The 26,918-nt window shown below is 39.6% G+C and overlaps 1 protein-coding gene across 10 annotated transcripts in view; it reads right to left on the bottom strand.

Moving 5' to 3' along the window:
- Positions 1-26,918, bottom strand: part of PCDH15 (protocadherin related 15) — a 628,220-nt gene that overhangs the window by 372,125 nt on the left and 229,177 nt on the right. The window contains exon 1 of one of the 10 annotated variants that reach the window (XM_053388602.1): positions 3,217-3,365. The exons of the other annotated variants lie outside the window; for them this stretch is intronic. The gene's annotated coding sequence lies outside the window, so the exon portion shown is untranslated. Of the gene's footprint in view, positions 1-3,216; positions 3,366-26,918 lie in introns of those variants that run through there. 10 annotated transcript variants of the gene reach the window in all.

The following is a 26,918-nucleotide window of genomic DNA, read 5'->3' as shown; positions in this document are numbered from 1 at the left end:
AAGTGGGATGTGTTAGAAAATGCTGACAGACTTATTACGGTAATCCCTGGGGATTCGTAAAAAGGCTACAACATTCCAGTGGGTATACAGATACCAGGAACCGCAAATGCCCTGTTACAATCAGCTCCATGTGGTATGATTCTAAGAACAGCATGGGGTGGGGGATTGGAAAAATAGGCTCTATTTACATAAGGGCATTGCAGAAAAGATGCATATCTGAAGGGACTCTGCTAGCATTACTTCCACTGTTATTGTTGCTGAGTGGCAGGGTGTAAGGAAACTTGATTATAACTCAGAACACAAGGAGCAGGGAAGCAGTAGGACATATTGTTCAGAGCCCTGCAATCAGCCCATCTGTTCACCATGAGGTCTTAATCTAAATCCCATATTCACAAATCCAGGGACAGTAGTAATTGACTATTAAACAAATGGAAGTTTCTGTTGCATTTGCAATTTCATGTTAGCATTTTGCCAGCACAGGTTGGTTTCCCCAACATAAATAGCTGGTTTTTTTCTCTCCCTTTCAGTGCTTCTAAGAGTTTCAGTATACCTACAAGGGGGGGGGGACTGCTTTGTTAAACCGGTGCTTTGAATACCAGCATTTTATTAGAATACATCTTTGTTGCTGAAATACAATGACAACTAATTGCATTGGTATGGACAAATAGCTTTTTATAGAACACATCGCTCCCATGCCTTATAAAGTTATAGTGCTCTAAATTGATATGAACAATCATCTACATTTTACATACAGCTGTGAAGAAGATTATAAAAGCTGTTTACGTTCAACCCAATTCATCTGTGCTGGGACCATATGAGTGAGAAACTCTGGCCAGAGACTCTAAAGTTATTTTTGCTGGTCTGCTTTTGGAACCAGCTACTGCCTGTGGAAACATGCATGGAGGCATTCCATATAATCTAAACCTTATGTCTTATACTAACAGTAAACAGCAGTTTGGTCAAGTGCCAAATCATTAGTTTTCTGTAATTGGTGCTGCTGTTGGTGGGCTGTTTCTGTTCCAGTTCATCTGGCCCTGGCTCTAGTTTGGGCTACTAAAGTGTCAGCAACCTTTTTTGGTGCTCCTAAGCTGACGGGTTCATTTCTACATATATAAAAAAAGTATCATTCCCATTACAATGCTTATTTCAGTATGTGATAAAGACACCACTGATCATGATCACTATGATATTGTACCCTATCCCTACTACAAGACATTTAATTATGCTAGGCAGAAAAACCTACGAGTGGTATAGGAAAATGATCTATAGCAGGAATGGAAATATGGAAGAAATATGGGGAAATAATGGACTGATCTCAGATCACCATTCAATATTTACGGAGATGCAATATTAAGGGACATACGTTTACATAGACATACAATATGTTTGCTATCTTTACTCCAACAATATCATATAATGTTGCCAGAGTCTGTGAGTCTCTTGGAGCTGCTTTAGATATGGAAAATATAAAAGCTGCTGCACCCTGCGCTATCTGATTATAGTGCACTTCTGGAATCTGGCTCATAGCCTTTTCAGGATCTGATCTGGGTAGAAGGCATTGCAAGAGCAGGACAATGCTAAATCAGTTCTGGCAAGTTCTGGCAAGTTTGGAAACAGAAAGGCAACAATGTACGCAAGAAGATTCAAAGGCCAGTGAAACACACAATCTCAAGAAAGATGCTGACATGTCTCCTCCTTTACCGGAATCTATCACCTAGGCTATTGGTATTGCCTCTTCTCTTTCCTTCCATTGTCTCAGACTGGACCCTTTATGGGCTCATCCAGACTTCCTTTTGCACCACGCTTCCCATGCTTTTCAGGCCCATGTCTGAGCAGGGCTATTTTTCTTTTTCTTTTTTTGTCCCACCACATTCCCCAGGGAAACCCAATGTTTACTGCTGAATGGGAACAAACAGCAGTCTGCAGAAAACCCAAGAACCAAGTTCCAATTCTGCAGTTAACAGCAGGTTTTCCCAGAGAAAGCAGAGGGACAAAACAGAAACAAAAATGCTTGTATACAGACCTGCGCCTGTAAAGTGTGGCACAAAGGGAAATCTGGATGAACTGTCAGATACCAACATCATTCGCTGCTCCTGTCAATCTGCTCTGGATTCTGGATCCAGGAGCTTTCCTTAGCCTTACCTTCAAAGCCCTCCACTTCCCTGCCCAGCTTATCTCCTGACACATCCCCTTCTATGACCTTTACTCCTCCAGTTCCACCATCTTCCAAAGATCTGCTGCTTCCTTAAAAGACCCTTCATTTTCACGCTTGTTGCCATGTATGTTTGGAACTACCTTCCAGAATGTGTGTTGAGATTCTATCCATTTTTACTTCTTTTGGATCCCTCCTCAAAACTCACCTGCTTTTATTAAGTTTTTGGCACAACCCCCTGAAACGATCACAGATTCCTGCCTCCACTTTTTTTCTTCCTTTGTTGCTTCTTCTGTGTTGAATTTTAGATTGTAAGCTTCTTGGGGCAGGGACCTGCCCTCTTGTATTCTGTAAAATGTTACACACACTGCTGTTGCTATGCTAATATTATTATTATGAATACCAACAGCAACTGAGTTTATGGATAGTTATACCATAGTAAACATCCACCTGGAATGAAAGCACATTTATGAAAGTAAGCTTTTATTCCTCTCATCCTTAATCTGAATTTGAACTTGAGGTCAAATTGAAAAGCCTACATGCATATGCTGTTTCAAGACCCTTGAATCCCAAGACTCTTTTAATAAAACTCTTATGAAGAAAGACCCTACTGAGTATTTATTGGTAAAAGGAAGCAATGGGAGGAAAGGAGAGAAATGGATAATATGTTAAAACTGTTTTTAAAATAATCCTTATGTTTCCCCACTATTTTAAACCATTCAGATGCCTGATTATTATTCATAAATTAACTGTTGGACTTTCAAATATATTCCAGAGGTTTGCATAATACACTACTGTACTATAATGAATTTTATTTTCTCGGAAGGTTTTGAACCACTAGAAATGAACTTCTGAGAAGCCGACGTCAATACTATCCTCAAGTTTAATAGGACAGAGCAGCAGAAGTACTAGGAAAATTATTACAGCTAGGAGTAAAATTAATCCAGAAGTCAAATAAAGTTTTAATTCATTCTACTTTTGCTGGACTAATATGAGAAGAAGAACAAACAATAAGCTGAGATCTCAAACATATAAAAGAAAACTCAACTGAAGTTATTTCTAACCTGGATTAATTTCCACACGTGAAACAATGGCAGTCTTGGCTGAAGCATTGGCACTGAGTGGATCCTCACATGAACTCCACTCTGGATAAAGAAGGCATGAATTTGATAGTCCTGTTGTTCACACATAGGTATGGTAAGAAGAACTTAAAGCCCACTGTCTCTTAGTCACTTCCCTCTTCAAAGGCAAATCACACAAGATTAAAAGAGAAACTCTCTAAGCAGTGCTGGGTCCTAAAGCCCAACAGCTTCAAGAAGCACTCACTGTGCTATTTAATACAATTAGAAAGCAAAGCAAAATCAGATGATGTTGGAGTAACTGCATATCTCACCGGGCTGGGAAATTACATTTCATTCTATCATTGCCTAAGCAAAGCATTTCTATTATTATTATTAGATAAAGTGAACACTCCTCAAAGTTTTTAGCCTTTAGGATTCTGTATTACATAAAAGACAGAATCTGGGTGTTGAAACAATTTGAGTTACCCAGTATGAATCTCATGCAGCAACAAGCTTGCATATTACTTAATTAATAAGCATATTTTGACCCACTGCTTATCCTATTATTTTAGAGCTGGGCACAATGCAATTAAAACACAATCAATTCCAAGACAATTAAAAGAGCAGTTAAGAATCACAGCACATCTGTAAAAATTACAGAAGCGAAAACTATGGAGTCATGCCCACCTCTTTAAATGCACGCAGCGGGACATCCTACAAAACATCCTACAAAAGCCTAAGCATGTAGTCTTAGACACTACATGAATAGAACACATCATCTCCACTATATGTTGATGATAAAACTGCTATAGATTTTAATAGTGGCGGATTGCACCTTTGTGGGTGGCCAAGTGGCTCCCATTCCTGAGCACGCTTCCAGATTAATGATCATTAACATTCAAAATATGAAAGAATCAAATAGCAGCCTTAAATTCCTTGGATATCACTTTCAGGCTATGGCATGGTAGAAACCTTATTTTAAAATCCCACCATTTCACCGGAGTGTACGCAGCCAATCACATAATGCAGTTTGAGTCAAATATTTGGCAAGGGAGGCCTAAAATGACTGAATAGTCTTTGGGGAAACTTTCCAGACTTTTTGATCTGGGTGTTTGGCATAAATTTATGGTGGGCGTAAGTCCTAATTTACAGAAGACAGGACAGATAAACGGCCATAAGAAGGAAGATCAGGGCCTTGAAGCTGTCCACCAGCAGTTAGCACCTGACAGAAGGCACAACTTCCATCCATGGTGAGATGTATTAAATTGCTATTTAAATTACTGTGAAAATTTCTAACTTTGCATCTATGCATATAAGTTAGCATTGGCACGTTTTATGCAAATCTGGTGTCCCCTTATTTGATGTGTTTCTTCTTTTTTGGATGGGGGATATATATTTGTAAATTTGCGCCCATGCACTGATTGTTCTTTGGTTTTGTTTGTTTGTGGGGGAGCAGTCTTCCAGGCCTAAGCATTTGTACCTTTGAAAATACTGTAATTACAGTTTTATCATATGGGGCAGATAAACAAAACAAAACAAAAAGACCTCACTTCACAACTGCAAATGACTTTTAGCATTTTTCCCCCACCAGGAAAAGATCTATACTTGAAGCAGTACAAATCTTCCTATCCCTGAAGGGTTTAAATCTGCATGTGACTGAAGAAGATTACCATGAGGTTAAAAAAGGCACACTGCATTATTCTGCTCACTCACACCTTAGCTTGCAAGTCAGCAAAGAAGCTTGAATTCCCACTCCAAGCGCCTTAAGCAACACTCTTATTTTTAAAAATAAACATTTTATTCCCTTTACCATGTTCACTGACAAGACAAACAAATATAGCAATGCAAACAATGATAAAAATATTTTGTTGGGGTGAGGGGTTGTGGTTACACAGTTTGTAAATGTGACGCCTTGTGCATTGGGTAATAGATATATCCCTTAACGTTTTATGTGAAAATGTGGTTAAAATAAATAAAGCTTGACTGTGTGCATGCAGCTCACTTACACAGCGGTTATGGTCCTGGTCATCACACATATGAACAAAATAATGTAACACCAGAGCACGCCCTAGAATACTGGGTGGGGGACTAGAACAGTTTAAAACACAGTGAGGGACAACAGCAGCTCTCAGTCTTCCTAGCTCACTTGGTAGAGCATGAGACTCTTAATCTCAGGGTCATGGGTTTGAGCCCCATGTTGGGCAAAGGATTCCAGCATTGCAGGAGTTGAACTAGATGACTCTTGTGGTCCCTTCCAACTCTACAATTCTATGATTCCACACATTATGATTCTCTCCCTCACTGGATGATGCTTCGGTGCATATGGCTGTTAAACAGAAGGTTGGTGGTTTCAGCCCACCCCGGAATGGCTGTGGGCAGGATTCCTGCATTATAGGATGACCATTGGGATCCATTCCAACTCTAAAGCTCCATGATTCTATAATATGAGGACCAGAGGAATTGACCAGTAGCCAGAAGAAGTGCTTGGCTGCGGTTCAGATCCAGAGGTGGGCTGCATGGGCACATCTGCTGCTGATTTCTTTCTGAGGAACATGGTGATTCACAACTGCTACTGTTGCCTTTTGAGCTCGTCAAACATTTAAGAGTTTCAGAGTGTCTGTAATCCCACGGATAATCTTGAGGCGGCGTTCCATGGAGCAATCAAGCTCTGCAATCAGATCATTTGCATAGTTTATGGCTTGCTGGCTCATGCTCACCATCCTCGTCTTCTCATTCTGAACATGATCTGACCACTTCCTCCAGCTCTTCAACAGTCAATACCTGCTGGCCCTCAATTAGCTCTTCCACTTCTTTCTGGATGAGGTCAACAAAGCCATCACTACCCACTTGCCTGGTCATCTGCACAATGTCCTTCACCTCAATGGCAATGCTTGGGAATCCCTTGAAATTGTGCACACATTCCTTCCACAAGTTCCACCAGTGTTCAATCACTGCTCCACGCTTGATTGCATCCACTGGAAGTGATGCACTGGGCAATGGTGAAGGACTTCCAGCATGCTGTGAGGTCAAGACCTGACCAGCATCCATTGCATTGATCATCCAGGATAAGGAGAGCTTCGTTTAAACAGACTTAAAGTAGCGAACCACACCTTGATCCAAAGGCTGGATGAGGAAGGTCATATTGTGGGGGCAGAGGGAGGAAGATAGCCTCTACCTCGCTGCATGCAAAGTGGAATCCCTCAGGATGCCCATGAGCATTGTCTACAAGCAGTATCACTTTAAACTTCAGTTGTTTCTCCTTGAGGTAATGCCTCACCTTTGGAATGAGGCATCACCCAGGCCTTTGTGCAAAAACACAGGATGCAGATTCTTATCATTGCCTTTTGGGTCACAGGGATTTTGAGACCCGGACAGCAAGTCTGGCTTTATTAACTCTCTAACCGCATTGCCACAGAGCAGCACAGTCACTCAGTCCTTTGCAGCTTTGAAGCCAGGGGCTTGCTTTTCATCTGTGTCAATTTAAGTCCGCTTAGGCATTTTCTTCCAGAAAAACTATAATAATAATAATAATAATAATAATAATAATAATAATAATAATAAAAATAAATAAATAAATAAATAAATAAATAAATAAATAAATAATTTATTATTTATACCCTGCTGATCTGGCTGGGCTCCCCCAGCCACTCTGGGCAGCTTCCAAAAAAAATACTAAAATACTGTAATACATCAAACATTAAAAGCTTCCCTAAACAGGGCTGCCTTCAGATGTCTTCTAAAAGTCTGGTAGTTGTTGTTCTCTTTAACATCTGGTGGGAGGGCATTCCACAGGGAGGGCGCCACTACCGAGAAGGCCCTCTGCCTGGTTCCCTGTAACTTGGCTTCTCGCAGTGAGGGAACTGCCAGAAGGCCCTCGGTGCTGGACCTCCATGTCCGGGTAGAACAATGGGGGTGGAGACGCTCCTTCAGATATACTGGACCGAGGCCGTTTAGGGCTTTAAAGGTCAGCACCAACACTTTGAATTGTGCTTGGAAACATATGTCTCGTCTGCACTGGACATTTGTTCATGAAGATATGCCTTGAAGCAGGTCTTAAAGCTGTTAAGCCAAGCTGGGCTGGTTTTAAATTCCTTGGCAGGCTGGTCCTCATCTGTGTTGGAAGGTCTGAAGTGGTCATAGAGGCTCAGAGCCTTTTGGTACAAGATGCTGCCATCCAGTTCATGTCTCCCTGCCACGAGTTCAGTGCCTTTTCTGTCTCCACCAAAGCCTTATCCCACTCCTGGCTGGTCACATGCTGTTAATGGGGCACTTGCCACCACAGCCCCACAGTTCTCCTTCTCAAAAACCTTGATGACACAGATGTTGGACTTGTTCCAGCCAAATCTGTATGCCACAGCACACACAGACATGCCACATCTCACGCAGTCCAGTACAACCAACTTCCAGCGTGGTAATCAGCCTCCACTTTTTTGGTTTCTCAGCAGCTGATGATCATCACCATCATGATGCCCTGCATTTTAGGGTCATTCTGCCGTCTGAAGCTCTGTCAACCACCTCCTCTGCATTCCAACCCCATCCATTGGCTCTCCAAATCCCTCTGCAAAACTCTCTGGCCTTTTCCAATCACTGTCTCGAACTGCCTCTTCCCAGTTTCCCTCCACGCATGGTATTTTCACACCATTTCCTTATTCCCCCCCCACACGTGTCTCTCATTTTTGCATAATTTTTATTTATTTATATTGATTGTTGGGGCAACGTGCCTAAAGGTTCAAGTGCATATGTTAAATAAGCATAACTTGCGAGTTTCCTGTATTTTGCTTAATACTTTTTGCTTATTCTCTTGCTAAACTAAACACTTTTTCTTTTTTTAAAAATAACAAAACACTAAAAAAACATATGGCAATGCACTGTTACATAAAAGTTTGGTAAAGAGTCAAGAAGCTGTCATGTCTCAGGAGAAACAATGTAGGAAGATAGACTGAAAGTTAATGGAAACCAAAAATATCCACAAAAACCCTCTTTGAAGACTTTTAAGTTCCCCCAATTTCATTTTTTTCATGTCAATTCAAGTCCAGTGGGTACTAAAATTAAAACAAAAATGATTCATTAAAAAAAAAGGCAGAGAGAGGAAGGAGTCCCCTCCATCACGCTGCCTTTTATGTCATACAGATAAGTTAGGCATGAGAGCTGTGTTAGGATGGTCCAAGATTTCCCTGAAGAGTGTGTGTTAATCAGATACTCTTTTATCCTACATTCCTTTTACCTCTCTCTTGAGGTGCACAAATACACTGAAACGAACTGTTGGAGGTAAAAAGAGAGGCATATATAATGCTTAGGACAAATAGGCCATTGGACTGAAATAAAACATATCCTGTAAGAGTCATCTGCTTCCCAAGACTTCAAAGTGCATTTGAAGGCTCCTGGAAAAGGAAAATATCCTGGAAATTTGGGGAGAAGCGAAGATATAAGATGAGCAAAAATTCATGAATTCCGAATAGGACCCACAAAGACACCAGTGCAGGACTATTCTCTGTGTGGCGGCTGACTCTTGTCAACACTACATGAACTGTGCACTGGGCAAAGCTGATATAATCTGGAACTCGTGTTGCTACTGAATTTTCAGTGACTATTCATGGTGAATATTCATGGTGAATTTGGATATTCCTACATGGGAGATACACCTATGCAATTCTGAGGGAAGGAAAGGGAATTTAGGCAACACTAATGAGGCATTCTTAGAGACATTTTCTGTCAACCTTTTTAATCAAAACTTAGATATACAGGAGGAAGACAGTAAGGTACAGTGAATGTTGGTCTTTGAGCCCATACATATCTGCATTCATCCACTAAGAACCTCACTATGTGACCTTGGGCTAGTCACTTATCTCTCAACCTATTGGGATAATGTATGCCGCTCTAATAAAATGGGATAATGTATGCCACTCTAAGATCCTAGATGGTATAAAAATAATAAATAGGCCAATTCTTCAAACTGTCCTTGACGAATTGAATAATGAATGTAGGGAAAATAAACTCTCATTTAATTACACCTATAAACAGTTGATCTATTTGAGTCTCAATAGGTCTCAGTTTCTCTCTTCACTGAGTTTTGGAAGGTAGCTAAAACTCTGCTTTAGTAAAACTACTTTAACATCTTTGGCTGAAAGTAGTCCACTACATAAATTAAAATGTTTATCAGTATTAATAATTTAATGTCATGGACATTGAAAAAAATGCCAGCTGAAGCGGAATGTCTATCATCAGGAAAGCAGTGACTGGGAGGTTGTGGAATCTGGAAGAGTTAAGTCAATGTTTATTAGACACTCTTGCCAATGAAGCCCTCAATTGATGAAATGGACAATGAGCTGATGTCATAGAATCATAGAGTTGGAAGAGACCACAAGGGCCATCGAGTCCAACCCCCTGCCAAGCAGATAAACAAAATCAGCAAAATGTAATGAAATCAAGGCCACTGATCTCGCACATCAAAATGAATAACAATAGGAACCTGAAAAAGCAGGCTCCCCAAAACATTAGCTGAGCAATATGCAATTTACATGATGTATACTTAACTTATAGTAAAGGTAAAAGGACCCCTGACCATTGGGTCCAGTCGTGACCGACTCTGGGGTTGTGGCGCTCATCTCGCTTTATTGGCCGAGGGAGCCGGCATACAGCTTCTGGGTCATGTGGCCAGCATGACTAAATACTTAACTTATAGTACTCTGCAAAAATGTGATATGAAACTTATACATTGGGAATTATTGAAGTTTATTTAAGATATTTCCACATCCTTTCTCTATCAGTTCAAATTGGATAGTAATTTATTAACAAGATGCAAAGGAAATATTTCTATGCTGCAGTAATTAATAATATTTTATTACAAAACATCTATCTGGAGAAGCTGTTTGTGTGATAAGAGCTCTCATAAGACATGGCTGTTTTTAACTATAAGTTTTCAACTGCTTTGTACTGGGAACAAATCCCTTGTTGTCAAGAGGTGTGATGTCAACTAAGTGCCACAAATCAGATGAAAACATACACAAAGGCTTATGCTTCACTGTCTGTTTTATATTCGCTACTTTCCATTTTCTCCTGTGCATTATAGCTCTCACGTGCCTGCAAATTTCACCAGCTTCTGCCTTAAGGGAAAAGGGTTACAGCATTTTTTAGATTTTAGATTTCCCTTAAGAGTGAAAGGGGAATACAGAGCTTTGTTTTACAGAGTACAGCTTGTTACCTGAATCACAAATTAAAGTAGACTGAGGACATTTTTCAAAAAGGACAGCTATGGATATAAGGTGGATTTAGGGGGCCATGCACACCCCTATTTTAAGCATGCCAGAAGAATACTGCCAGGCACCCAGAAGATAGGGAAGGGACTCTAGTTTAGTGGTAGAACACTTGTTTTCAGAATTGCAGAGTTGAAAGGGATTCTGAGGGGCATCTCCTCTCAGTCTCCTCTTCACCAGGCTAAACATACCCAACTCCCTTCACCGTTCCTCATAAGACATTGTTGCCACCCCCTTTATCATCTTGGTCTCACTGTCCTGAACACATTCCAGCTTGTCAATATCTTTCTTAAATTGTGGTGCCCAGAACTGCACAGTATTCCAGGTGTGGACTAGCCAAGGCAGAATAGAGTGGGACTATTTCTCTAATGTGTTTCAAATTTGCAGTTTGGTACCTTCTAACTACCTTACTTTACAACAAGTCTAGATGTTATGTCTGTTACACATACACAAGCTGTATTTGAAGGACAACTAATAAAGATTGTGTCTACCTACAACTTAAATCAATGACACAGAAACTTAAGATACAATAGCACCAACTTCTATCCAACTTATACTGTGAGTCAATCTGAAGCAATGATGGAAAACCTTTGACATTCTAGACAATGCTGGACTACAGTTCCCATAATCCCTTACCATTAGCCACTGGGGCTTACTGGAGTTAAAAGCCAACAATATTTGGATGTCCACAGGTACCCCACCCCACTTCTGGACAATAAATATGGTGTGCTTGCATATGTGTCTCTGTGTAGAACTCACTATGGAGATGCCAATTCCCTTGGTGCCATGACCTTGACAGTAATTAACAAAATTTTCAATGATCAATCTGATCCAATGGGTCAGCATATCCTGTTATGTTCAATTAGTCTTATTTTTGTAATTGGCAAAAATTATGCTAGGCTTTTACGGAATCAAATTTTGGAATGGATGAAGTAAACATTCTGGAAGATGAACAAATTGGCATTAGATCAGGCCAATCAGCCATAGATCATGGTTTCCACTTGTCCCATCTTGCAGAAAGCACTCAAATCCAAAGGGGTTTTTGAAATGAATATGTTATGGGCAGGGTTGGAGACATTGGTCATTGATAGCAGACTTCTGTTTTCAATCTGGAATTTTTTTAGCCAAGCTGAAATGCAGGTAGACAAGCACGACACTTTTGTGATTCAATTTTAACCACGAGAGTAGTGTGTAAAGGATATGAAATACCTCTGCTTTTATTCATTTTGTAGTGACCTTGGTGGTATATTATTATTATTCAGTATACAGTAGTACTAATTATTATTATTTGTTTACACAAAAGTAACTCAAAGTGATTTATAGAAAGATTCTGTCTGAGTGCCTTGAACTTTTGGATTTGGCTATATTGTTTTCAGATCACAGGGTTCTTCGGTCACCTATGTAAAAAAGAATTTATATTTCAGCATGGATGAAATTGTTTAGGCCTAAGATATATACTAGATCTGCCTCCCTGCCCCCAGTCCCAATGATGAGGGCTAAACAGAAAAAATCGTTCAGAGAGCTATAGATGTAGACTTTAAAGCATGCAGTCTTTAGGAAGTAATATATTTATTTATAGATATGAATACCAATTAAGAAATGAAAAAGAAAACAAATATATGTAGAAGTATGAAATATTCCTTGCTGCATATTTTGCTGAGTGATTTTATTGTACTGAACCTTTCAGAATTTTGTCTATATGCCAATAAAGGTTTGAGATTGAGATATTTCTTGTTAGGATTCATCAGTGCTTACCTTTCCTCCGTATTTCAAGCCACAGGTCTATGTTTTAAAGCTCCCTGTTTGAGCAGTTTTTCTTTCTTTCTTTTTGCTCTGCCACTTTCCCCACAAAAACCCACTCTTTACCACTGAATCAGAGCAAATGGAAATCTCCTGCAAATCTAATTTGTAATTTGCTCTGATTCAGCCATAAAGATCAGATTTTCCTGGAGAAAGTGGCGGGGGTGGGGGTGGGAAGCACTCGGACACAGAACGGAAAAGTGCAGACCTGTGTCTAGAAGACGCAGGGCAAAAGGAAAGTGTGGGCAAGCCTTTAGAGATATGCTTTAACATTATGACAGAGGTTCAAGGTTTTATCTTCTGTAGTATTGCAAGGAAGAATTCAATGGTATCCCTTTCAATCCTTGTGAGACTAAGGAAGTTGAGTCTGTCACACATGTCTGATTGTGCAGAGTCCGTCATGTAGAAATTAGATCAAAATTGATGTTAGATTTAAGGAAATACTTGAATTATTGAATTGGATGCCTTATTTCTGCAAATCACAAATAGCCAATTGGGGCTTTAAAAAAAATGTAAATGCAATGCGAGTAAAATTTGGGGAAATGTTTTCAACTGATTTTTCATTTACATCATGCTCTTTTGTTACTTTAACAGATATCTGATTTGATTTTACCAACACCAAGAGCTATTTTTAATCCTGTAACCACCAGTTTTGCTGTATTGAGGCCTGGTGTCTCTTCCGCCAAGGTAAGGCTTTTCAGTTATGTCATCCCAGTATTTAATTAATATAGTTTAATAATTTTAATCAAAATCCACATGTCAGATATACAGCTCATTTGCTCTCTAATAACTTCATTTTGGAATCACAATTTAACACTGAAATGTTTCAATAATCTTTGTTTTCCTAAGTCTGAAGGGTAACTGCTCAATTGAACTCATCTTGCAACGCTTACTATCCATAAAATATGTTAACTTTCATTCTGTAATATCGTGCACCTTCCTTTGGGAAGGCAATCACCATTGCCATCAGAGAGATAAGTTCTTGCTTGCATAAGCAGAAGCTTCTGTGACTGGTGTTTTGATGGCAAAGAATATATTACTTACTGCTGATTACCTTTGCATATAGCTTTGCTATTCACTTCTTGGAACCCATCGCATTTCCTTCTATAATGCTATTTTATGGACGACTGTGTACACAAATCAAAGATTCAATGGTGATGTAGAAAGAATGAACGTTGACTTCCTCCTATTGGAAAATAGGTTTGTTGTTGGGCTTTTCTCACCCCTTTGAGGATATGACAGTTTCTTTTCTATGAAGTACAATGATGCTGATGGAAAAATAAATCTACCAAAGCCAATATGCAATAAAGTCAGACATAGCAAGAGATCACGCATATGACCCCCAAAAATGTGCTGGGTAGTCATCTATCTATCTATCTATCTATCTATCTATCTATCATCTATCTATCATCTATATATCCATAGTGGTACCTCGGGTTACAGACGCTTCAGGTTACAGACTCCACTAACCTCGGGTTAAGAACTTTGCTTCAGGATGAGAACAGAAATCGTGCGGTGGTGGAGCGGTGGCAGTGGGAGGCCCCATTAGCTAAAGTGGTACCTCAGGTTAAGAACAGTTTCAGGTTAAGAACAGACCTCCGGAACAAATTAAGTTCTTAACCTGAGGTACCACTGTATATCCTATTGAACTCAGGGCAGAGTACACAAAAAATCAACTAGTAACAATGATTTCATTAGCAATCAGAAGAGATGAAAGCGCATGCGCGCGTGCACACACACACACACACACACACACACAAAACCCCTTACAACAATAGAGTGACTTGTTCTCTCAGAATGAAATATTCAGCTACATAATAAATGCCTGAGAGAGCAACCAGCTCTTAGTCTGGCACTGAAATAAAAAATAAATTTGGCACCAGCTGTTCCTCACAGGGGTGGGCATTCCACAATCAGGGAACTAACAGGGAGCAGCACTTTCAACCACATATGTTAGAGCAGCCTTCCACAACTCTTATGTCTTCCAGTTGTTCCGGACTTGAGCTTCCATCAGCCCTGGTTACAGGGCATGCTGGTTGGGGTTGATGCATAATTTTAATGGTATGCCACCTTTCCATAGCTCAAACCATGCTCAAGGCCACTTACAACATGGAAGGTATACACAACTGCAACATAACAAAAGTAGTCATAAACAATTAATAAAGCATTAAAAAATACACAATCAAACTGAACAGTTTTCATATAAATCACAAGAAGTTCTAAAATAAAGACACCCAAAAAATAAAACCCAGCAGCAACAGCAATAATCCCTGCCAACAATCCCTCACAAAACAATACACCAGCCCAAGAATCTGTTCAGAAGCTTCAGCTTTTGTAGCTGGAGTCAGTCTGGGCAGTGCCCTCCCAGGCTGGGTAGAAAAGGCCTGCAATGCAGGGAGCAGGTCTTCCAGGACTTACAGCCAACAACATCTGGAGTGCACCGTATTAACCACCCCTGTAGTATAGCTACAGATGGAGATCAGTGTTGTTTTCACATTCTGATGGTGGGCTTCCTGGAAGCATCTGTCTGTCACTTTGGAAAACATGAAGTTAGACTAGATAATCATCAATGGGGTCAGCTAACTGCATGTTCAGATAGACTGGTAAATAGAAGAGAGTTACAAATCCACATGGACATGACTATGGGTTTGCTTTAGTGTACTCTGACTAGGATGACCTGAAAGAAAGGAGACAGTACTCTGGTATAATCAGTAGTTGCAGAACAGATTGAATTTGTATGGAAGAGTGATTTCCCTACTCGATAATTTCTACGCTTTACATGTAACTATGTTTTCCCCTTTTTCCATACATGTTAATGGAGATTTCCATGCACACTGCTGCCTACAGTTGAAGACAAAACACTGATATAGGGCTGGTTTGCACTTTATATTTTGCTTTGGAGGATAACCACCTGCTTGGGTGAATGTTAGTAGCAGGGTATATTAAAGGGGGGGAAAGTCACCTTTATTTGCAAGGGATTTTTTTTTTCAGCAGTTCAAATTCTCTGAAAAAGAGATGAGAGAGAGGAAAATGAATATTGATATGTATGAGGGATGGAAGTGAGGTTTTTTGCACAGAGGAGCTCTCTTGAAACCAGCCATTCTTTCTATTTGCTCCTATTTATGAAGCTTCCTGTCCTTTGCCAGTGACATTCAGGAGTTTCAGTTTTTGCAGTGTGAAAAGTAAACCTTTTGGTCAGGTTATTTGCCAAAAGAATAGGTTAAATTGTGCTGTGCTGTGAAGTATACAGCTCATGCAGTTTGACAGGAGTGATATTTGTCTTTTTCATTTGTGCCATCAGCTTATGAAATTGGTCCAGACATAGTCAACAGAAACTACAAATTCATTCTTTTAGTTATTCACACAAGTTACAGAGCAAATTTGATTTGTATTTCAGTATTTATGTTCCATTACAAATGAATCAGAATAAAAATATATTCATTGTATCATGTTATACACTGTGGCTTATATAACTCCTAATATGGTGTGCTATAATTTCGTCAATTATTTTTATTCCTTTGTAAGTTGATTTTTTAAAAAAAGAATCTACTGCATACAAAAAATACAAATTAGTTTGAATTTTATGACTGCTACCATGAAAAAAGCAACTTTTGAAATAAATTCATTTGGTTCAATCCTCCTCCTGCAACATGATCACAAATGAAACTGCTTTTAACTTTTGATTTCTTATTGATGTGGATTAGGGTAATACAGTTATTATCCTCTTTGAAGTAAATTAAGGAGAACCATAAAAATCAATAAAATAATTAATTATATGGAGATCAGGAACTTTTGCATAAACAATTCCTATAGTTCAGCAGAGGGCTATAGTTTCAACATAAAACTAATTTATTCTTGGCAGAAAACTTGGTTCTCTCTCTCCATAAACAAATGCATGCTGTTCAATTCAATAAATTATAAGACTTGGCATTCTTATTGCAAGTGCTTACACTTTCTGTATCCACTGAGACAATGAATTTAGGGCAACGACAAAAGGGGGAAATAAGAGGACTTTTATGTTAGTGCATTGGGTTTAGGCATGCAGACAAAAAGGACAAGAAAGGTTTATTTAACCTAGGTGTGCTTGTCTTACACCGGCAGCTGGTTAAGTGTGAGCCAGCAAACTTGTGAGTGAGTCAGTCAGAGAGTGACTCAACACAATATAAAGTTTAAATACTCTGGTGTTTGTAGCAAGTTTGCCTTGGTCCCTGTTCTTTGGCTAGAACTTAATCTGTGTTGGAATGGTGCATGGAGGACACGTTGCTGGAAATACCCTTTATTACTTTTGCTGTAAGCTGTCTGTCCTTTGGCTGATTAATATCTTATACCCCATTTAAATGTGTTTATGGGAGGGGATCGTGAGGTTTATTTGTGTGTGTGTGTTTTTGTTCCATCATGCATTTTGTGTTTTTATATTGAATTTTACATTGTGAACTGCTCTGAGATCTATGGAAGGAGGACGGTATACAAATTTAATAAATACAGTCGTACCTTGGTTTTGAGACAGCTTAGTTCTCAAACCTTTTGGCTCCCGAATGCCGCAAATCCAGAAGTGACTGTTCCAGTTTGCGAACTATTTTTGGAAGTCAAATGTCCAACGGGGTTTCCACAGCCAATCAGAAGCCATACTTCGGTTTCTGAATGTTATGGAAGTCGTACGGACTTCCAGAATGAATTCCGTTTGACTTCCAAGGTACGACTGTAATAATAATAACCAGGACCTGCTTTATGTGTCTACACTATGTAAGAGGTGGACATCAGTGGCAAAGTGCAGGGTGTTCCCCAGAACTGCTTCAAAATTATCAAACAGTCTCATCAAATGAGTTCCAACCTGTATTGCTCTTCAGGGAAGATGTAAAGTCTACTGCTGCCGGGAGTGCACCATTTATATCCGATTACTCTCTGTGATGTTGTTAGGGTGGGATGAAATCGTCTTTTAGTTTTTCTTTATTGGAAGTAGACTTGAACGTTGAAGAGAGGCAATTCAAATTAAATAAATATTAATGTGAAAACAAGTGATCAGTGGAGTTGCAATTGTTATCCATTGCAAGACCTTATACCAGTGGCAGGCAATTTCTGGAGATCCTCTCTAGAGCAACAGCATTCTGGGGAGAAAAGTTATGTGACAAATATACCAACCGACTCGAGAACAGAACCTTTCATCAGAACAAAACAAGAGAACCAACATCCATTCACATATACGCAACTGTCATGCCTACAGTACAGCTTCACAGAGAATCATTTTCAGAGAGAAACACCTGAAATAATCATTCTAAATAAAACATGTCTTCCGTTCGTTGTGGATCATTTGGTTTCATAGTCTTCAGGGGAAATTGCACAAGTAAAAGCAGGCTGCCAACTGACAACTTGGCAGTGAAAATAATTGGCATCAGACTTTAAGGTACACGGATTGTGTGACAAACACTAGTACAGCATATATTAATGAATAAGTCTAACAATCAAATCAATCTGTTGCCATCAGACCTGCAGGCCAGACTATTACCATTTATTTTCAAACATAAGCATTTGGTGCTGAGTGCCAACTGCTGTGTTTATTATGGCAAAATGTGTGCATTATTACTTAAGGGTGGTATAGGGGGAAATGATTTTCACTTACCACTAAATTTTATGCTTGGCAGTTCAAATTGATCTGATATGCTTTAGATGAGTAATGTTCATTTATTTCAATTTCTAACCTCCCCCATCTTTGAGCCTCACACGAAACAAAAACCCACTGTCAGAATTGTTTCCACTTATTTCAAAAACTGTGTGACTGTAGAATATCTATAATATCTACCGGTAATTGCTCATTTAATTGCATTTCCAATTATTGTAGTGGAATTCTTAGAGCGATTTACAAAATACTTTAAAAATAGATTCAAAGTTTCGTGCAACAAAACAATAACACAGAACATGTAACAAAGATAAAACAGACTAAAACTAGCAACAAATTAAAAACACCAGAGGAAATAAAAAGGCTTCAAATAGATATCAAGAAAAGGCAAAATTGAAGTGGTTTGATTTTGCATAGATTTAGATGAAGAGCTGGGAACGGTGCAATGAAACACCCAACCTTGGATGCTGAAACCACTGCAGAATTATTATTTTTCTGATTACTGTAAAGTGTCATGTGAATGTGCGGTACGCATGCCAAGAGCTTGCACTTTACTGCATTTGAGCTTAAACCTATGAAATCTGGATTAGGCTACAAGACAGAGAGTTAAACTCTCACCACATGTTTGCGATATGCCAGAGCATATGCTGAACTACTGATCAGCATGCCAAAAATACTGCTCACTCCATGCCGTCTTCATGATATCACTCAGCACTTTAGCTATTTATCCCAATCTACGTTCTGTAAGAATTCTTTTTGAGCATATGTTTGTTTAAAACTTATTTCTTCATTTATTTATTTTTAAAAAGATCCAAAACATTTACAACCAGATCTTAACATACAATAGAGGAACTACAGTTAATAAAAAATAACTTTTAATGCTAAAAAGGATTGCAACACAAAGTGAAAACCCACTGGATAGTAAAGGTAAGAGGTAAAGGACCCCTGGATAGTTAAGTCCAGTCAAAGGTGACTCTGGGGTTGTGGCGCTGATCTCGCTTTCAGGCTAAGGGAGCTGGCGTTTGTCCACAGACAGCTTTCTGGGTCATGTGGCCAGCATGACTAAACTGCTTCTGGCACAAAGGGACACTGTGACGGAAACCAGAGTGCAAGGAAACACCATTTAGCTTTCTGCCACAGCAGTACCTATTTATCTACTTGCACTGATGTGCTTTCAAACTGCTAGGTTGACAGGAGCTGGGACAGAGCAATGGGAGCTGACTCCATTGTGGGGATTGTTGGTACCTATCTGAAGGGTAATTTTACATTGGCATCTAGCCTAGCCTGGAGATTGCTGATGGGTTGCATTTCTCTTGTTGGCTCACAATTTGGGTAGGCCCAGCCTTATTCCAGTCCAATATGATCATTTTTCACAACAGAGCACCAAAAATTTCATGTTGATGATGCGTGGGATGATGATCCAGTTTTATGCTGAATGTTTACAGAATATTTTACTGCTAAACCCATTTTCCTAGAATAAATGCAGCTCGAACCTGACTCAATCAAGCTGTGTGATATTCTGCTTAGTCTATATTTGCATGTACATCACCAAGTTCCCGCTGTGCTCCGGGGGCTTCAGGCGGCTTCAGCAAAAGCAACGCGAAGCCTCCGGAGCGCGGGGGGAGCTCTCCCTCTGCGCTTCGGAGGCTTCGTGTTGCTATCACTGAAGCCAAGGAGCTTGCATTTGCTCCATAAGACGCACACACATTTCCCCTTAATTTTTGAAGGGGAAAAAGTGCGTCTTATAGAGCGAAAAATACGGTATTCATTATGTACTGATATGACTTATAGTTCCACAGTTCAGTTTATAAAGATAACCACCTCAAGTTCTAAGGTATAATTTATCTTTCCATAGAAAGGTGCCTTATACTAAGTCAGCCCTTTGGTCCATCTAGATGAGAATTGTCTACTGCCAATGACTCTCTAGGGTTTCCTACAGGAGTTTTTCCCAGTCCCACCTCAAGATTCCAGGGACGGACTTGGGGGCATATGCTGTCCCACTGAGATATGCCTCTTCCCCAAGGTATACCCATAATGATACTGTGGATATTTTTTTAACTCTTTCCATTTAACTGCTATTTAATAACTCCCATTTATCTCTTATTTTCTTCTGTGTTAAAATTCATAAATTCCAAATCAAACTTGTAATATCTAATTTCCATTACAATCAACACAGCCCTTTTTAGTTTTGTCCTTCTCATCATTTTTGTTCACTTGATGTAACTTGCTGAAGTCCCTTGAAACCTAACTTAAGCATCTTTCAGGTCTGCCTTCCTTCCTACAGTTTATTTCAATGTTATAGGCCACTTAATATGTATAGACTATGCTGACAAACTTTTTCCTACTGCCTTTTCTGTTCACATGTTTTATTAAGCTTTTCATTAAATTTGTGATCCGTCTTGGACGGACCCCTGATGCTACCATCAGCTTTTAGAGTTCTGCTTGCCTATGGGCAGAATTAAGGTATTCTCTACTTCATTCCATCCCATAGAAAAAAGAAGTGGTTAACAGGCTCTCTGATATAGCAGAGGGAAGACCCCCACTGAGGAAACAGGGGAGGCTTATGAATAACCCATCCAAACATTTCTGAAGGCTTCCAGATCTAGAGAGCCCATGAAAAAAGATGTTCATGTGAGCAAATGACTTCCATTTCCAACAATATGACTCAGTACCACACTTAAGTGCAGTGAGAAATGAATGGTAATCTCTTGGGGATGTTTTCGTAGACTACTAAAAGGGATGCAATGGATAAACACTTGCAAATGTATTTCATCATATGCAGAAGTCACTGGCGTTTATTTTCATAGCAGAACTCTTACTGACACAATGGTGAAACTGATATCAAGGATGCATTTCCTAACATGGGCAAGAGCTGAATATCTATTCTTCTCTTAGTTCTTAACTGGCCCAACCTACATTACCATTGTTTTAGGAAGGCATTCAATCACCTCCCCACTTTTTGTTGTTGTATTTGTGTGACACAGAATTTTTCTTCATGATCTCGATTCCACATGCTAATTTAAATGCAAATGAATTGCCAAACTTCTCCAAAGTTTTGTGCAATGGTAGCTATCCATTAAAATGTCTGTAAAGCCAGCGATATGAAGTGTGTAAATTCATGTCTAGATTATCTAATTGAGAGTTGTTTGAAGATGTGTAAAACTTGTTTTATTTTATTTATTATAATTATAATTATTTTATTATTATTATTGATACTAAAAAAAAAAAGAAATTATATGCCACCCTTCTTCAAAAAACCACAGGGCAGTTTGTGACACAGAACACAAATGTCAATAAATGACATAATATCTATACAATATAAAAATAAAAACAAGTTATATATAAGCACTATGTCGAGTGAGAAGCAGGGAAGTGAAGATCTTTCAAGGTGAGAGACTGGGAGAAGAAAGGAAAGCTCCCAGATGAGAGCTGGGAGGCTGCACACTTTCTGCAGGTGACAAGAGTTAAGAGCTCCCTTTTTCTGTTTTTGTTTTTATTTAGATTTGCTTCTTTTATCTTATTGCATTAAGGAAAAACTTCCATAACTGCTTATGGGGAATCCAGTTATAGAAACACAATTATAATAAGAAAGATATAACTGAATACAGATTCTCAGAAAATACATATTATTATAAGAGCAACAGCATAGGAGATAAGGGAGGAGAAAATCGGCACCAGGGTCCCCAAAATACAAAAACAACAACAACAGTTGCACCATTACTGAATCTTCTCTCTGCTGAAAGTAGTTTTTAATCCAAGCCACACACACAAAATGACAGAGCCTCTTAGCTCTCACCTGGGAGCTTTCCTTTCCTCTCCCCATCTTTCATTCAGCAAGCTCTTCCCTGCCTCTCACTGAGGATTCTGATATCATCTATCTGCCATTTCCATAACCCCCAATGGTGTCTTAGAAGCGAGACATGGGAAGGGAAATTCCTTGTGGTGTCTCTCCTTCAAGGTCACTGTGCAGCAGGCTGCCTTTATCATTCCAGCCATAGTATCAGACCTGTACAGAAACTCATTTATTTATTTAAAACATTCTACTCCCTCTTCAGCTTAGAATGGAGTCCTTATACTTACAATCTAAAAAAAAGAAAAGCAAAAAAAAAACCTTTAACATAAAATAAAAAGGATAGGGGTGGGTGGGAAGCAAACAGACACCATTTCTTAAAGGTACAAAGATCATTTGTGATGAAAACAGATTTGGGGAAGGACAAGTCAAAAGGAGCTGCTCTCTCAGCTGAACTGATGGTGCGGTGCTTGAAATTCCACTAACAGTGCCAGATATTCCAGGAAACACACAGAATTTTGTGGTTTCTGAACAAGTTTTACACATGCCTTTATTTCCCCTCCCCCCCAAAAGGAAATGCGTTTTCTCAATGCGTTTCATCCTCTATGCCCTGGAAAACCCATTGTTATTAGTGTATTTACTCAAGCCCCTGTGAAAGGCTGCAAGAAATGGTGAAACAGACAAACTGCCTCCACTCCAAAGCTTGGAACCTCTATTTAAGTTCTGCTCTGAAGAAATATATATATAGCCTTGGTGGAGAGGTGAGGAGGAACAATGCTGGCAGTGACAGTGCTCTCTGCCTCTTCCATGTACAACTCTCCAAAGAAATGCAAGATGTAACACAGAACACACTATGTACTATCAAGACCTGTTGCAAAAACTGCAAACAACACCAAAGAAACTGACAAGCTTGAGGTGGAATCCATTTCCATGGTGAAATAACTTTTTCTAATCATACTATAGAGTTAGAGTAAGGCTTCTCGGCATCAGTGATATCTGTTCTTTGTGTCCCTTGCACACAAATCTGCCAGTTTGTGCAAAGCATCCAGGCACAAATAATTGGTTTCTCTGAGAAGTGTGGACATCAGTTTATGCATCCAGGAAACTTCCAAATACCGTATTTTTCACTCCATTGGACAGAGTTTTTCCCCTCCAAAAATTGCAGGGAAATGTGTGTGCGTCCTATGGAGCGAATGCAGGCTTGTTCCATAGTCGCGCGCAACCCCTCCGGCAGGGAGAGGCTGCACGGGGCTATGGTTTCTTTAGCGCCACGCAGCCTCTCCCAGCAGAGAGAGATTGCGCGGGGCTAAAGAGGAAGCCAAAGCAGCCATCGGGATCCATCCCGCTGGCTGCCTTGGCTTGTGCCATAGCCGCGCGCAACCCCTCCGGCAGGGAGAGGTTGTGCGCAGCCTGTACGCTGCTCTTTGGGGCTGGGGGGGGGGATTTTTTATTATTATTATTTCCCCGTCTAAAAACTAGGTGAGCCCTATGGTCCGGTGCACCCTATGGTGCGAAAAATACGGTAATTGTTTTTATCACCTTTATGAAAACTAAACTAAACAGATACTTGCCCACTCAGTGGATCTACAATATCAATGTCAGAAATGAAAACTGGTGGATTAGTGCAGTATCCCTGGTTGTTTAGTTATAAAAATAAGGCTTTTTAAACAAATAAAGCTTAAACAGGAAAAATAACAGCTGCATTTTGTATGGAGGTCTGAAAGTTTAAGGCACTAATTAAAAGGATTATGGGGTGTGATGAATGCTTACCTGAACAGTGGATAATCTTATTCCGCCAGGTCTTAAATAGTCCCATAAACTTAGAAAGAGCTTAAAGCAAATGTTCACCTTACCTTTAATCTAACCCAAATAAAACTTCATTTATTTCCCCTACCACACAACATTTCCTTATCTAAACAATTCTATGATAAGCAGATAGTTTCTTTTTCAGACATAGTAAGACTGAGCCAAAAATGTTCTGTTGTCTCACATTCAGATGCAAAAGGAGATCTTTCAGATGCAATGAGTGTTTGATTCTACTCTGGAATCCTTTCTCAGTAGGACAAGAGTAGGTAGTTCACTTAGCAATTTACCAATATTTTTTTTAGGATAACAAAATGTTTTGAATAGTGCGAACCTAGATACTGCCTTAAAATACATATCCAGCTCTCAGAGAGCATCTGCTAAGGACTCTCTTGTTTAGAGCTTGAAAAACAATTTAAACAAATAAGCAGAATCAAATAAATAAATAAATAAGTTTTGAGTTAGCATCAATATTTCTGGCACCAGTCATGCATATAGCTGGATAAATATCTGACATTCCCATTGACGGCAAGCATAGCATAAAAAAAAATGAATTCACATCTCTGCTCTTTTTTTGTATTATGTCTGATTACTTCTAGATAAGAGCACAACCCCATCCCCAGCCAGTGAATGTGTTGGGTTGTGTGTGTGTGTGTGTGTGTGTGTGTGTGTGTTGTTGTTGTTGTTGTTGTTGTTGTTTTGGGGGGGGGAAGCCTCAATGCCATATTACAAATTTATATACTGATAATTAAACTGATAATTAAACTGATTTTTTTCCCCATTTTGTAAATCAAATCTAACCACCACTTTAGTTTGTATCAGACGCCTAATGATGACAACAACAGGCAAGCAGGAGCAGCATAGTAGGCTGGAGGAGAAAAGCCATCAGATTTAAAGCTGCATTTGTCAGGCTTCATTATTTTTGATGGGGCCTGGCAGTGCCAGGGTCAGAGGTGCTTGAAAACAGCAGCGGGAAAGAGAAGCAGACAACATACTTAGTGAGCCAATAACAAGGTACATGCTTCCACAATCTGCACATTTAGCAGGGCTTTGCTAATAAAACAGACCATGCCTTCTGCCCCTCCCTGGCAAAAAGTCTGCTTTTACTTTACATGAATTGATCATCACCCTTCATCTCTGCCACTGACACTAGCTTCCTCTTTTCAGGTCCCCTGCAAATGGCCCCCAGAGCAAAAACTGGGGAGGACAGAACTGAAATACATTGGACTGACGTTTCCACAGCCCACAATGCGGTGAGAATACTTGATTTGTGTTTTGTGAAGACTAAAAGAATGAGATTAGATCCAGAGAAGGCAGTGTCTGATGGCAGTCTGTAGCTAAGAAGGTCTGGGCTGAGCTACAAAATGGATGGGAATGAAACTGCTTCATAATCTAATATGTGCTGCCGTGAGTTTCCTTGGTAAGTGCTAGGTGCTTAGAGTCTGTGGGTTATAAATGTGCAGTGTTGTCGTGTGCTCCCATCTTCCTTAAACAGCAAGAAATTCCAAAACCAGCACAGCATCACACATATTAGAGGGAAGGAAAACAAGAGACATGAGTTGCTATTCCACCAAGTATTCAGAGTAGAACCACTGAAATTAATGGACCTGAGTCACATTCATTAATTTCGATGGATCTACTGAATGCCACCCCACCGGTGGTGGTGGTGGTTGTTGTTGTTAGTAATTGGTTCTTGCTTTAGGCAAACCATGAATGGGGACAGATGAAGGTGGGAATTCCCTTTCCAATGATGCAGCAATGCTTTTTAATGTGTTGGCCTTAGAAATGGAAGGCACCACTTACACTGAGCCTCGGGCAGCAAAATATCTTGAACTGGCACTGCATAACAATACTATTATCTATCTATCATCTATCTAGCTATCCTTCTCTGAGAAAATTCATGCTCTTAGAGTGTCAGAAATGACCACAAGGGTCTTCTAGGCCAACCCTCTGACTTGCAGGAATTTTTTGCCCAACATGACTCAAGTGTTCTTTTCTATGCTGCCAGGCTGATCCAGACAATTAAATAATAATTTTAAAATCATGTTATAGTTACTTAGTGGGCTGCAGTTTAGATTTTTATGTGGCTTTCACTGTACACGTATCTGTTGTACACCAGTGTGGTATTTTTTAATGAAAGGATGGTATACAAGCATTAAACAAATAAATTAGCAAGCAGAATTCTGGTCATGGAACACTCCTACTGGTGGAAGCAGGAAGGTAACTTTCACTTATTTCCCCTTCCCTCTTGGGTCATTCCCACAGAATCTGTTCTGGAATGTTAAATCACCTTCTGGAATAGTGTTGGGTGGGAGACTGGAGGGCAAATCAGGAAAACTGCCTCCCTCCTCCCACTAGCAGGATTTTCTGTTGGACCAGAATCCTTTAATGAATGGAAAGATCCCTGTCTGTATACAGAAGTTCATATTGGTAATTGAGAATTAGCAGGTGTGTGTTTTATTACTTTGCTTATTGATTCCTTTGCAGTTGCTTCCTCAGTGAGCATATCCACAAGAACACAGTAAAGCATTTTTAAAATGCTAATTCCACCAGTAACATTTCCATCATTTTCAAGTCTATTTTATCACACAATTACTGAGCACTAAAGCAAGGAAAAGCATAGTGTTGTTTTTTGTTGTTGCTACAGTAAACTTTCTGAGGTTCATTAAAGATTTCTGAACATCTTTTCAGGCTTCTTCAAACATTGTATGCACCTATATATTGGGAAGATGTTCTTTGTGGTTTATCCCTAGTTAATCTACCTGATTTACTGTTGCGGGGATTTCAAAGAAAGAGGAAACCCAGATCAGTGAGGTGAATAATTTTGTCATTTAAAAATGCTGCAAGCCACGAAAATAAGTCTGTTAACACTAGAAAAATTACATTTCTACATATGCCTGAATTAGATTTTAAATGAATGCTGAATCCCTTGCATTTTTATTATTTCACTCTAACTGCAGAGCAAATAGATCCAACAGTATATTCAAGGATACACTGGTTGTCAATCTATTTGCTTCTGTGGAAGAGGAATTTTTGCCACATTTCCTCTGAATTTAATCTTGAGTAAAGAAATAAAAAAACCATCAAAAAACTATGTGTGAAACTAACAACTGATCTAAACCACAGAGCCTTAGGGCTTGCCGATCAGAAGGTCGACAGTTCGAATCCCCGTGATGGGGTGAGCTCCCGTTGTTTGGTCCCAGCTCCTGCCAACCTAGCAGTTTGAAAGCACATCAAAGAGTTAGTAGATAAATAGGTACCACTCCAGCGGGAAGGTAAACGGGGTTTCTGTGCTCTGCTCTGGTTCACCAGAAGCGGCTTAGTCATGCTGGCCACATGACCCGGAAGATGTCTGAGGACAAATGCCGGCTCCCTCAGCCAGTAAAGCGAGATGAGCGCACAATCCCAGAGTCGTCCATCACTGGACCTAACAGTCAGGGGTACC

Source organism: Podarcis raffonei, chromosome 5, assembly GCF_027172205.1.
Source record: "Podarcis raffonei isolate rPodRaf1 chromosome 5, rPodRaf1.pri, whole genome shotgun sequence".
NCBI lineage: Eukaryota > Metazoa > Chordata > Lepidosauria > Squamata > Lacertidae > Podarcis > Podarcis raffonei.
Note: the sequence above shows the minus strand (reverse complement) of the source record. Positions and strands in the feature narration are given on the sequence as shown.